We start from the raw sequence: 13768 nt of genomic DNA, 5'->3' as shown, positions 1-13768 counted from the left end.
AGAGTGCGAAAGCAAGGAAGTTATAATGGACGTTTATAAAACACTGGTTTGGTATCAACTGGAATATTCTGGGCACTGAACTTTAGGAAGGATGTCAAGGCTTTAGAGAGAGAGGGCAGAAAAGATTTACAGAATGGTTCCAAGCATGAGGGACTTCAGTTGTGTGGATAGATTGGAGAAGCTGGTTTTGTTCTCCTTAGAGAAGAAAAGGTTGAAAGGAGATGTTCAAAATCATGAGAGATCTAGACAGTGCAGAGGGGTCGAGAACCAAAGGACACAGATTTAAAGTGATTGGCAAAAGAACCAACGGCGACATGAGGAAAAAAATGTTTTATGCAGTGAGTGGTTATGATCTGGAATGCACTGCTTGAAAGGGTGGTGGAGGCAGATCTAATTGAGGCTTTCAAAGGGAATTGAAAAAGTACCTGAAGAGAAAAAATTTGCAGGGCTGAAGAGAAAGAGTGGGAGAGTAGGAGTAACTAAATTGCTCTTGCAGAGAGTTGGCACAGGCTTGACAAGCTGAACAGCCTCCTTCTGAGCTGTAACCATTCCACGATTCTATAATTCTAAGTTTGCAGACCCTAAGATTATGTGGATCAGCTTCGTGGGTCTTCTGTGCAGAACTGGATGCAGTCATTAGGGTGCAATCTGACTGCAGCATCATTTCATCACGGCTTCCTCTGACTTCTGGACAATTGTTTTGGCTATGCAGTGGACTGGTTATTTGTTGCTCTGCATTGGTTGGACATGTTTAACATCCAGACTACTAAGGTCTTTTCCATTTCATTTTTCACATTATTCATGAAATATTGCTGTTATTTATTTTTCCATCCTATGTGCAATATTTTGCACTTAGAATCATATAGCGCAGAAGGAGGCTATTTGGCCCATCATGCCCGTTAAGAGCTCTTTCTCAAATTAGTCCCACTCCCTTGCTCTTAGCCCCATAGCCCTGAATTGTTTTCCTTTTCAAATATTTGTCCAATTCCTTTATGTGCATGAACTTTCATCTGCTTATCTTGTCCGACATGTCAGCAACATTAATCAATTGATCAAATAAAATGTTGTGGAATGGTTTTTAGGCTCCTCAATTGTTGTTTGGAGTGTTTTGGCGGGCAGAGGGCGACAGAGAATGCAGAATGCAGTAGAGAGGACGGCGGGCGGCGGCTGAATGGTAAGCTGTTGTGGGCAGCGCGTTGCCGGTGAGGGGAGCAGATGTCAATCACCGAGGAGTGACCTGGAGCCGGGCAGGTGAGGAGGACAACAGGGGCTGACACAGACACATTAACCTGCAATAGCAAAGGCAGTGAGGAGGGGAGTCGAAATCCACACCCATATTGTGGCGTTTGGGCTGCAGCATTTACTGAACGCAATTGCAGTTTCTTTTGATTCGCTTTTGAGAAATTGCTTAACAGAACGGCTCCTCCCGATTATGAGAAAAAGAAGCCAAGGTAGAAAGGGTGCTAAATTTCAGGGGGTGGGTCGAGGTTCCTTGTTGGAGTGGTGTGTCACTACATGTCGGCGAATGGAATTTCTTTACCTGGTTACTTCGAGGGACTAAGTAAACCTGAATTAATTGCATGTCCACGAATATTGGCCTGTTGATCGTTATCCGCAGTCTCAACAATGAATGGCCTCTCTGTAAGTAATCAGAAGTGGAATTCGTTTCTGTATTCGTAATACTGGCGACAGTCTACGGTTTTAGTGCCTCGTTATTCCTCTATAAGGAGTTCCTTAACTAACCTGTAATAATTCTAATGTTACTACTGAGGTGCCAACTCTCCAGGATTGCCCTGGAGTTTCCAAGAATTAAAGATTAATCTTTTGGACACAGTTATGAGCAACCCTGGAGAAACATCATGGGAGTGTTAAAAAGAATTGTACTTTTTCATTGGACCCTTTTATTTATTATTAAAGTATTGGACATCTTTGAGAAAAAGCTGTTGAGTGGGATGGTTGGCGATAGAAGGTTATGCAATGATGCCTCCAGAAATATGTCCAACCAGAGTAGTACTCTCCCCTGTAAGTCAAATGGTTCAAGTTCCAAAGACTTGAGCACATAATCTAAGCTGACACTCCGATGCAATACTGACGGAGTGTGGCAATGCCAGAGGTGCAGTCTTTCGGATGAGGCATTAAACCGAGACCCTGTCTGCCCTCTTGGTTGGATGTAAAAAATCCCATGGCTCTATTTTGAGTTCTCCTGGCCCAAAGTTATTGTGTAACTAACATTACTAAAACAGATTATCTGTGAGAAAATAAGCAAAGTGGCTGCCACGTTTCCAACATTACAATAGTGACTTCACTTCAAATTATTTAATTAGCGGTAAAGCAGTTTGAGATGGCCTGAGGTTATGGATGGCGCTATATAAATGCAAGACTTTTTTGTTCCAGTGCCAACAAAAAGACAGGTTCTTCTTCCCCTCCTTTTATTCTAATTTTGTCCCCTTCTTCCTTTTCTGAAGATGTTGGAAGTACTTGCTGTCATATGAAGGTGATCTGCTAACCTGTTGCATCTTGGGAACAGATTTGTTTGACAGGAGCACAGGTTGGAGAACTTAAATACAATGTTACAGTTCTATTTCTGATCAACACTACATTGAGCAAGGCATTGAATTAAGAACATTGGAAATTTGAAACAGTTGAGGCACCTTTGGCTCTATAGTCTTTGGCACCTTGCCTAAAAGGCTGTTTTCCATGTGAGCTTACATACATGGTAATGAATTTAATTTAATTTAGAGATACAGCACTGAAACAGGCCCTTCGGCCTACTGAGTCTGTGCCGACCATCAACCACCCATTTATACTAATCCTACATTAATCCCATTACCCTCACACATCCCCACCTTTCCTTAATTCCCCTACCACCTACCTATACTAGGGGCAATTTATAATAGCCAATTAACCTATCAACCTGCAAGTCTTTGGCTGCGGGAGGAAACCGGAGCACCTGGAGAAAACCCACGCGGTCACAGGGAGAACTTGAAATTTTAGAGTGTTTGACTACAGGACCTCAAGGGATATAATCTCGAGATTATTACTTGAGTCATGTGCAAATTGACATAGGTATAAACAGATTAGGGATGTGAAGATGTGGTTGAAGGAGTTGTGTGGGGGTAAAAGGGTTCTGTTTCAAGGAACACTGGCACCAGTACTGGAACAGGAAGGAACTATACATTGGGCCGGACTCCACCTGAACTGGACTGAGACCAGGGTACTCGTGGAAAGGATAAATAGAACGGTCACAAGGACTTTAAATGAGAAAATGGGGGTTTGGGGGAGGCCTCAGGTGAGAAAGGTAGCATTGATAATGGGAAGAGAGTAGAGTGACAGTCAGAAGTTGTGCTTTAGGCGCGGAGGTTAAAGGGAAAACTAAAAGATGTAGTTATGCCAGGACTGAGAGAAATAGGAAACATGGAGTAAAATATTGGAGCAGAAGGATAGGTTAGGTTGTGTGGCTCAAATAAACGTTCTTTATACAATGCATGGAGTATAAGGAACAAATGGAATGAATTGAAGTATTAAGGGATGTGCGGCAAAGGTGGGTATATGGAGTTAGGTCGCAGTTCATGATCTCATTAAATGGCGGAACAGGCTCGAGGGACGAAATGACCTCTACTCCTGTTCCTATGTCAAGGCTGAGCCTGATCATGTCATCACCCGATGGTGAACAGAAGTTGGAACTCTAGTTGACTTCACATCCTAAACCCAGTTATTCTCAACTGGCTGAATAACAAAAAAACACAACTTGCATTAAACTGTGCCTTTAATGTGGTAAGATGTCTTGAGGCATAATCAGACAACAATGGATATTGAGACAAAGAAACAGATATGAATGGACAGGTAGTCAAATAGGATATCTACATTACGAATAATTTGATTCAACCTGAAAGATTGCCTGGGGAGGAAAATGGAATCAATGGTGATGGTATGACGTTTATGACTGAGGCCAAAGATGCTAGCTTCAGTCTACCAGTGTTTAACCGATTTGAGAAATTATGGCTCATCCAGGACTGGATGTTGGACAAGCAGTCTTGACAACACAGAGACAGTGGATGAGTCAACGCAGGTGGCAGAGAGATCAAGCGGGGTATCAACAATATATATATGGAATCTGACCCCATGTCCACAGATAATGTTAACAAGAGACAGCTAATTACTAATTACTGAATGATTTGGCTGCATCATTGAGTGGGTGTGGAAGACTTTTTAAGAAAGTTATTCACTCCTTTTAAACTCATTTGGGTGTTCACTTACCACTCCCAGCTTAAAGGACAGATGGACAAGCTATTAACGGCTTGTTATTCTCTGATAAAGTACTGATTACCATACCCTGGCAGTGCAGGAGAGTTTAGCGGTTTAGAGCATAGAGTATCATCGTGTGTGAATCAGGTGTGTCACCACACAGCTTGCTAAATGAGGCTTTGGCCCAGAATTTGCTGTGAAAATAATGGTGAGTTTATGGCGCTCGTTATTATTAGTGCATTTAAAACAAAAAGGTAATTTGTGCCACAGAAGAAATAAGCCTTCTGTTGTGAATTGCCACAAACTGCTGGAAAAATTGCACCACTCTGCCATAAGGCTCTCAAACGGAAGCTCACCGTCAACATTCAAAGCGAGTGTCAAGACATTGATGGGATTTGCATCATAAATATGAATTAAGCTCCTGCAGAAAGTTAGGGCTGCTATATCTGAACGTTAGGAGCCTGTTAATGGGGTGATTTATGATCCTGCAATGTCATTCAATCTTGGAGACCTAGAAAGGGAACAAATTGAAACTGTGGCGTCTCACTCCTGCAGGTAGTAAATTGTTCCTGGAGGTTTTTAAAATTTTAAATGTTTAAAATGTTTTTCTCACTTTTTCTTTGTGTGTCCTATTCTTTCAATTCAATCTTTCTTTCACTTTATTTCTCTTTCTGTATCTAATTTGAGTCGAATTCACCTCATTTCCTTCTCTATCGTTTGCACTTTCTTTCTCTATCCTTAAATTTCATTGGTTAAGGGGATGGACCATTGTTCATCAAGGTCCCAGATTCTTTGTTGCCCTCACCAGGCCACTCACAGTAATTTGCAGTGCAAAAATACGTGGACTGGAGAAGTAAGGGGAAAATAATCCAACTTGCCGTGTACTGTGGGATGCGCAACCCGATCAAATTCTGAGCCAAAGTTCCTGTACATTTCTGAATTTTTTGGGAACTGTAGTCTTTGCAGAAAATGGTTTTTCCAATATCTGATATGTGTGTTTTGTGAAAACGGAAAGGATAGCCCAGGTTTTCTTGGAGATTTACATCATTATAATGTCGAATCTATGTCATCAAGACCCTTGAATGGCTCAAGGAAGAAATTATAGTCAGTGACTTACACCATCACTTAGAGCATTACGCAGTTTCTTGGAACATTTATTTCCCTCCACTTTTGCCACATGCCATTAATGTTTGGACCATCATTTTCATAGTTCCCACCCCCCCACAGAAAATAACTGTGATTGCAGTTTTGCTGGAATCTCACTATTTTAAACATTGGCTGCCTCGTAGGCTTAAAAATAATGGGGTAGATGGTCTGGCAGCACAGAAATTAGTAGCTAATAAGGCATTTTCTTTTTCTTTTTAAAAATATCTCTCAAAGTGATTATTAGTGTATCATGTGACTACCAGGATGGTAGAAATGAGCCGGATGGACCTTGGTCTTTTTTTGTCTAGCAGTTCCTAGCTGGCTGTCTTTATAGTGTAAATCACCAATTTTGCCATTGGGGGCAAAATCTGTGCTGACATTTCAGTCTTAAGTTTTTTGAGATGTGTTGACTCTAACTAGCAAAAAAGTAAGTCAATAATGCAGTTCATGAGATTATTTTAATGTTTCTAAGTGATGGCAATGCAAGCCAGCATTTGTAAATCACATGCTAATAATTTTGTAAAGTTGATTTCTGTCTTGAGATTGTAAAATGAAGGAAGTAGCACATCAGGTTGGGTAGTCATATAGTATGTAGAGTAATGGATGAGCGGCAGTATATAATCTGATCATTTGGGGGCTTGCAATACGCTTGTACATACTGTCCACACTGAGTCAGCCAAGTCGCACATTACAGGAGCCATACAATGAGAAGCTGAACATCACAAAGGTTCTAAGTTCAATTTCTGATTACATTGCAAGTTGGAATTTGAACCACTGACGACAGCACAAATGATTTTGCATGGTTATGCAAACATGATGATCACCAGTTCAAGTGTCAGGCTGTGTGGGGTGGCGAGTGGAGAAGGGAGGCTCTCCTGGGCAGCTAATGTAGAAAGGCTATTACTATGTCAGCTTGGCTCAGTGGTAGGACACTTACCTCTGAGTCAGAAGATTGTGGGTTTGAGCCCCACTCCAGGACTAGAAGGTATAATCTAGGCTGTACTTCAGTCCATTGTGAGGGGATGCTGCATCATTTGAGTGACTGTCTTTTGCTTGAGATGTTAAACTGAGGCCCCATCTGCCTTTTCGAGTGAAGGTGAAAGATTCCATGATTTTTTTCTGAGGTTCTAGAATATCCCCTGGTTTCCAGGAGCATTCATCCTTTAATCAATACCGGCAATACAGGTTAACTGATCATTCATCTCGCTTGTTGGTGGGATCTTGCTGTGTGTAGATCGGCAGCTGTGTTTGCCATTTGGGCCCTGAAGTGCAGAGTACGATGTGTACACAGATCCACAGTGCTAGTCTGAAACCACCAGGTATGAGGGGTTCCACAGTCAGGGCCCAGAGGTCTGATTGACATTGTGGACACAATGTCTTCAACTTTACTGTGAGGCTGAAACTGCTTTGCAGTGACACTAAAGATAATTTGTGAATGTTTCCTTAGAAGTGTTAACAAGTGCTTTGTGTTCAAAGTAGCCAATAGGAATTGCCTGCTTTGAAAATACTTTATACATTTTAAAGATGCGACATTCTGACACGCTGATTGGGTATTTTGAAATGTGATAATCTATGAAGAAATCTTGCACAATATGTGTCTCCATTTTATAGGACTGAGGCACTAGATAACCTGGTGAGATAAAGAACTGGATTCGTGTATCTTCATGCATATAGCAATCTGCTAATGTTATCTTGAGCTCTTTTTCAATTGTCATGGTGAGACGAAAGGTGACTGACTCATTGTGAGATTCGATTTATGACGAGTGTTGGGTTTCATAACCTCATGATGTGTTTTGTATGCTGTACAAAGTTCAATTAAAAAAAAAACTGTTCTGATAGAAGACCGGTAGCAATTGGCATCATCTGAAATTTGGGCTTTACATTCCAGAAAACTGCAGTTCCTTGCAGATGTCGGTGAGGACTTGAGAGACTTTGATTCATGTTCACTTCAGTCAGGATAATGTAAGTTTTATTTGCCAGGAGTTTGCATGTGTTCGTTTCTTTACAATGTATTTTTTGTACGGCAAATTCATAGTTCGTGTTCAGTCTGCCTGGCCTTGACAGTTCTGCTACTGAGAATGCAGGCAAGCTATCTTAGTACATTCTATGGGGAACACATTTACTCAAATGTTGTATCTGGTAAAATATTTTTCTTCTAAAACAAGCCAATTTATGTCGATGTAGCAATGGATGTAAGAAACTTCATGAAAGAAGAAAAAAACTTTCATTTGAGTGCCAGCTGATCATTAGATTGCAAACTCCAATAATCAGCGGCTGCTGCTCAGTGCCTTCCCAGCAGGGTACAGGCATGAAGGGCTGAATTGCTGCCTCCCGTGTTGTAAGATTCTATGTTTCAGGGTTGCGATTGTGGTGGACCATAAAGGTCTGCAAATGAAACCCAACCCGAGCCCGACAGAACCACATCCGACCTGGCCCGAGTCCTTTCATTTTTTTCCTGCACCCGATCCGATCCAATCACCGGAATGTTCAGTTAACCTAGCTTCCGTTTTTCACTTTTTAAGCTTGTGCAGATAAGCAACAAAAACTGTAACTGGACTTAAAAAGTACATTAAGATTGGAGCCATGTACCGGAGGTGGTCCGTCCCGACCCGACCCGAACCCAACACATGTCATCGGGTTCGGGTCAGGTAGCCATGCTCTAGCGTACCATCGGAACCTATTTTCATCTTAATCTGTAGCTCTAAATGTTATTACTCTTATGGTTACTAATACCAAATCTGAGCACCAGTGGTTTGTAATATTTTAGAAATGTATTAGTGCAGCTTAAAATCCTTCCCAAACATTAAGCTTTTAGTCAACTTTTACAGCTGTTTTCTGCCCTGCGATACAGCCGTAAGGTGTTGACTTCTGGACAGGAAGGGCTGTGACCGTCTGATTATTGGAGTTTGCAATCTAATCAGGGGTCGCTTGAGTAAAAGCTTTTTCTTTCATGAAACTTTTTACACCCATTGCTACATCAACATAAGTTGGCTTGTTTTGGAAGAAAAATATTTTGCCAGATGCAACATTTGAGTCAATATGTTCCCCATACAAAGTTTATTTGTTACAGATTAAGTGGTTTACTTTGTCATAATAGGTCACAAAAATGGTCACTGTTGTGTAGACTTTCTCGTGTTTTATTTCAGAATAATAGAATAGCATGTGTAGAGTTGAGAAGGATCACAAGAAATAAACTTGTATATCAGACACATCTATATTAAGGTACTTGGCCACAAGTTTGCGATTGGAACACACTGAATGGAAGAAACTCTTTTTACATGGGGTAGCCAGGCTGCGGCATGCACTGTTGGTGTTGGTGATCGAAGCTGAGACCATGTAATATTCAAGAACATTCTGGTGACAGGTCACAGACCTGTAACATTAACTTTGTTTCTCTTTCCACAGATGCTGCCAGATCTGCTGAGTATTAGCAGAATTTTCTGTTTTATTTCAGATTTCCAGCATCTACAGTATTTTGCCTTTGTACTATATTTCGTCTGGAAAGTGACAGCCTGAGGTCATGAAAGCTATATAAATGCAAGACTTGGGGAAAAAGATTAACTGGCATTCACATTGTAGTTCTGCCTTATATGCCTTATATTCCTTCTTGGGCGCGATGACAGAACTATTTTCTACCTTGGGAATCCTGGTTGCCTCTTGTCACTCGTCTTAACAATGCATTAGCTGATTATAGGAACATGTATGTGCACAGACCATTCATGGAGCCAAATACACATGTCTGGGCTACTTACATGGTCACGAAGTGTGATTGGCTTACTTTACAGGATCTGCATTGCAACACTTGTTGCAAACAAGTGATATAACATAATGGGTCTGGTGCTGAGTTTAAATGGTGCATTTATGCGAAATATTTTCACCAATTAAATTCACTGGTTTTGATGATCCAAATTGACCACATACAATATAACTTTCAGGGGGATGTTCACTTGTGGTTTACTGTAAAGAACTCCCCTTAGGATCCCTTAATTGTTCAAATTGTAAGTATTCTATGTGGTGTATCCCAGTCTGGATAATTTAATAGTTACACCCTAGCCAATTAACATAGAATGAGTTGAGCTACATTTCCTTGCCAGAGATATCAAACATGGAGTCAGACATCGTAACTATACTATCGATATAGTTAATTTTGATGTTGCCATATGGCTATCTAATTATCACCCGGCCTTCTGGTAGATTGACATTGTAGTCCTACTGTTTAACTTCCTTGCGGAGGTGTGTGGTATACCGCTCTCTGTAACTGTTTCCCTAATTCATTGTCATCTCTCCTACACTCTGGCACCAATTGGATCTGTCCATGAGAAGAAGTGGCTTTTCTTTCTTTTGGTACTGCTTTTCGAAGCTTTAGATTCCCAGAATTCTGTAATGTGGTTTAGAAAGCCTACTGTGCTACATCTCCCTAGAATTCATTCCAGTGGTTTGGAGCACCCACTATGCTACAACATCTCAAATGTCTGTGTACTTCCTGTACAACAAATTGCTTTTTGGCATGCATTGACTGATGCTTTACTGGTAGATGATGGAGTTATATAGCCTACAGCAAGATGCCACTGTCCTGCAGGTCCCCATCTGCCAAGAATGAGGCACATATATTTCACCACATGAACATTGATTTTTAAACAGTTACTGGAGTAAAGAAAGAACTTGCTTTAAAAAAAAAAACAGACCCTTGACTGGAAAGATATTTGCATAGTAACAGGCAGTACTTGGAAAGGACAAAGGGGCCACTCCCTGCTCCAATTTAATCCACAATGGTCTATTGATTGCCAGACATTGAAGGTGGAGAAGCTAGCATTCCAGGTTAACTGCTAAGTGGCTGAATACACAAACCGACGTGGTCAGACCAGTTTAGTCACATGACTAACTGGCTGTTGGAATTTTTTGAATTTGAACTTGCCACAGAGAATTTGAACTGAGAAATCTCTTTGCTTCTGGACTGAGAACATCTCTCTCCTGTCTGCTCCCATCTCTTTCTCACAGAACTGAAGATCCATTGAAGACACATGACACCCCCCCCCCCCCCCCAAGAGAGAAAAGTCTCCTACAGTGAACAAGGTTTAAGAAGAATACTGTACTCCAACTAAAAGCAAGACTACCTACAATCTAGGACTCTACAGCGAGCTCGAAGCACAGTAAAAACCCCTCTTCAGAGATTGCCTCAAACCTCTTCACTATTTTTCTTCTCTTTTCTGTCTCTATTTGCATGTGTGTATTGCATATGTATGCTAGCATGGGGTGTGGCGTGTATCCATAGGCGTTAACTGAATTAGAATTAAGTTTTAATAAATTTCTCTTTTTCTTCTTTGAACCTAAGAAGGCTTGTTTGTGCTTATTTCTTTGCCTTATAATTGGAAAGCAGTGAACAAGGATTAACCAAGGGGGAGCTCAAAACAGTGTGTTTAAAAATTAAATCCTGTTACAATAAGATCAGGTGAAGGCTGAAAGAGACCCCTCGGCACCTTTCTCACCTGGTCGTAACATCACATATAACATTGTGAGGAATGACCACCTACTAGTTGATCTCCTGTGACTTGTGAAGAATTATAAAACTTTTTTTTTCCTTATTTCCTCATCTAAATTTTTGTTTTCTCTTTCTCCTTCACTCTATAGCTGATGCACACTTTTCTCTCGATGTTAAGAGTTTTCTTGCTGCCTGCCCCCCTCTCTGCTGTGTCTTTTGCTCATTGTGGTATCTGGAAGCATTTGTTCAGGGTGAATGGACGTTGGGAGCAGAGAGACCAGAATTCACATGTGTCAGACTGGCATTTGCTTGTTTGGACATAAAAAAGAACTGAGTGGAGAATGAAGCTTGTTATTTTTGGGCTAGTGGAGGAAAAGGAAAAAGAAGGGCATGCATTTAGATAGTGCCTTCACAATCTCGGGATCCAAACCAAAGAGATTTACAGCCAAATGAAGAAAAGAAAAATGGAACTGTGTTTCTACTTGTGATTTATGGAAAGGTATCTCCATAAACATAAGTGTATGTGTTGGCTAGGTAGGTTAGGATAATTTGGCATCCTTCTTTAATATCAATTTTGTCAGAATTGACAATCCTCAGAAACCTGTTTATTCCCTAATTGGGGTGATGTGGCACTTATATATTCACACTCAGACCTGTCTATCCCTTAAACCTGAGATTAACTGATTATTTCTTCATTCAGCATTAATAGAAAGACTTGCATTTATATAGCACCTTTCACTATCTGAGGCCATTCCAAAGCCCTTTACAGCCAATGAAGCATTTTGAATGTAATCACTTTTGTACTGTAGGAAATGCATTTGTCAATTTGCACACCGGAATCGCCCACAAACAGCAATGAAATAAAGGGCCAAATCATCTGTTTTAAGCATTGGCTGAGAAATAAACATTGGTTAAGACACTGAAGAAAACACACTACTCTTCAAAATAATGCCACGCGATTCTTTATGTTCACCTGAGTGGGCAGACAGTGTCTTGTTTTAACATTTCATTTGAAAGACAGAACTTCTCAGTACTATACTGGAGTATCATCCTAGATTATGTGCTCAAGTCTCTGGAGTGGGTCAGGCCAGTTGGTTAAGGGAAGGCAGTGGTTGGGGTAGTCACAAGGATAGTCTCTGCCTATAAGCTGTGTCTTGCCTCCAACTTGTCAAAGGTTAGAAAAGGGGTTGGTGGAAAAGGCTGGTCTTTTAATAAGAGGAGTCTGGAATGATCCTTAGACTGGTAGAAGGATTTGGGCATAGAGAGAGGAATTGCTTGAAGTGGTCAATTCTGAATCATCTAGCACATGACCAGTCATCACCTACAGATGAAAGCCATATTCATGGAATGGTGAGTATAGGAGGCGTTGAATGATTTGTTAGAGACGAGAGTGTCAAAGACAGAACTAAGAGAACACTTAACCAAGTCATTGGAGGTAGCAGTACCATGGCACCAGAGGAGATGGAGTTGGGAGTTGGTGTGTTAGTGAAGGAGCTTTACCAGTAAACCTCTCTCTCCTCTCTCTCCTCTCTCTCCTCTCTCTCCTCTCTCTCCTCTCCTCCCTCCCACTAACTCAACCTGATTAATAATGAGGGCCAGCTTTCCCCTGTTCACGTGTGTAGAGCCAGAATACAGTATTACGTTTAACTTGCAATGAACGGCACTGTCAATTTCTTCACATTGTTGATAGTGTGCTGGTGATCTGATGAGTGTATCTATCAATATAACTCTACCTGATTGTCTACCTCCAGCTGCAACTGAAGATGGAGATATAAGCTTGTGCAGCACAGCGTGCCGCCAAAGACCAACTCTAGTTTTCCGGGCAATGCTCCAGGGTCCTATCAACACTGGTCAAAGTGTCTTAATCCATCGTGGGGCAATATGGGGCACAATTCCATTAGTTGGTCTTGTCATAGTTGCAACATATCACAAAATGGGTACTTGGAGTAGGTGCAACAGCCAGGCTATTCATGCTGTCTACATATTGCATCATACTGCCATTCCTTCCAAAGTCAGAACTGCAGTCAGCTCTACTTAATTTTTTAATCTACCTGTTTCTGTGATGGCTGAAATGTTTTCCTTACTTGAATCTTTGCCACTCTTACTTTGAAATTATTTTATATTTTAATAATCTGTTAAAACCTGCAGTAAACATCTGTTGAGCTGAATTTGAAATGCTGCTGCTGTTTACATAGATGTTTTTTGCAAAAACAGTTGTTCAGATCAGTAAAATATTTGAGTATAATGTGAGTTAGTTGATGTATGCTGCTCTTTGCTTTGAAATCCCTTTTTGCTCCCAAAATCTGCTCATCCCTGCCAGTCCCCCAATAGATCAGTGAGCTTTATCCAGTCAGTAGCCACACCACATAGTTCAAGAAGGATTAAGGTTTGATCTCAGTTATGGGCTGCAGTGAGCTGATATTGGACAGGATGTGGATGAGAATGCTACAATTTGCCTCAAATGTTCCTGGATTGGGGAAATCCTGTCATGTTCCTGCTCCTGATTGTGATCCAACACTTTTCCCTATTTTTTTTTTTCACAGCACGGATGAGGATAAGATCTGGAGTCACTTTGATTCCACTCTGTGCTGAGGGTAAAGCATGAATAATGGTTCTTTGGATGAAGTACCAGGTATTGGCTCTGTAATATGCTTTGTGGATGTGATTTCCTTTTTTAAATCATATCTTTTATTTAAAAAAGCACAGTTTTGAATTGACCAAGTTAACTTCAAGAAAAAATATCCTTCAGGGCTTTCTTTTTCTTTCCAAACATTGTGTAATAAGTGATGTTCAAATCCTGCAATGTAGCTGAGTTGAAAAGTATAATCTGCTGAGTGATTAAACAAGAAGAATATGGGTAATTGAGAAACAAATCAAATAAGAAGGTAGTGGTTATAG

At 40.8% G+C, this 13768-nt stretch overlaps 1 protein-coding gene across 1 annotated transcript in view; it reads left to right on the top strand.

Annotated features, from left to right (window-relative positions):
* The first annotated feature begins 1268 nt into the window (after positions 1-1268).
* Positions 1269-13768, top strand: part of LOC137383600 (endonuclease/exonuclease/phosphatase family domain-containing protein 1-like) — a 182937-nt gene continuing 170437 nt past the window's right edge. Inside the window, 4 exon segments of the mRNA XM_068056759.1 lie at positions 1269-1641; positions 2466-2548; positions 7280-7353; positions 13414-13502. The gene's annotated coding sequence lies outside the window, so the exon portion shown is untranslated.

Source organism: Heterodontus francisci, chromosome 2 (genome assembly GCF_036365525.1).
Source record: "Heterodontus francisci isolate sHetFra1 chromosome 2, sHetFra1.hap1, whole genome shotgun sequence".
In the NCBI taxonomy this organism is placed as follows: domain Eukaryota; kingdom Metazoa; phylum Chordata; class Chondrichthyes; order Heterodontiformes; family Heterodontidae; genus Heterodontus; species Heterodontus francisci.
The sequence above is the reverse complement of the archived record's forward strand: the minus strand, read 5'-3'. Positions and strand labels throughout refer to the sequence as shown.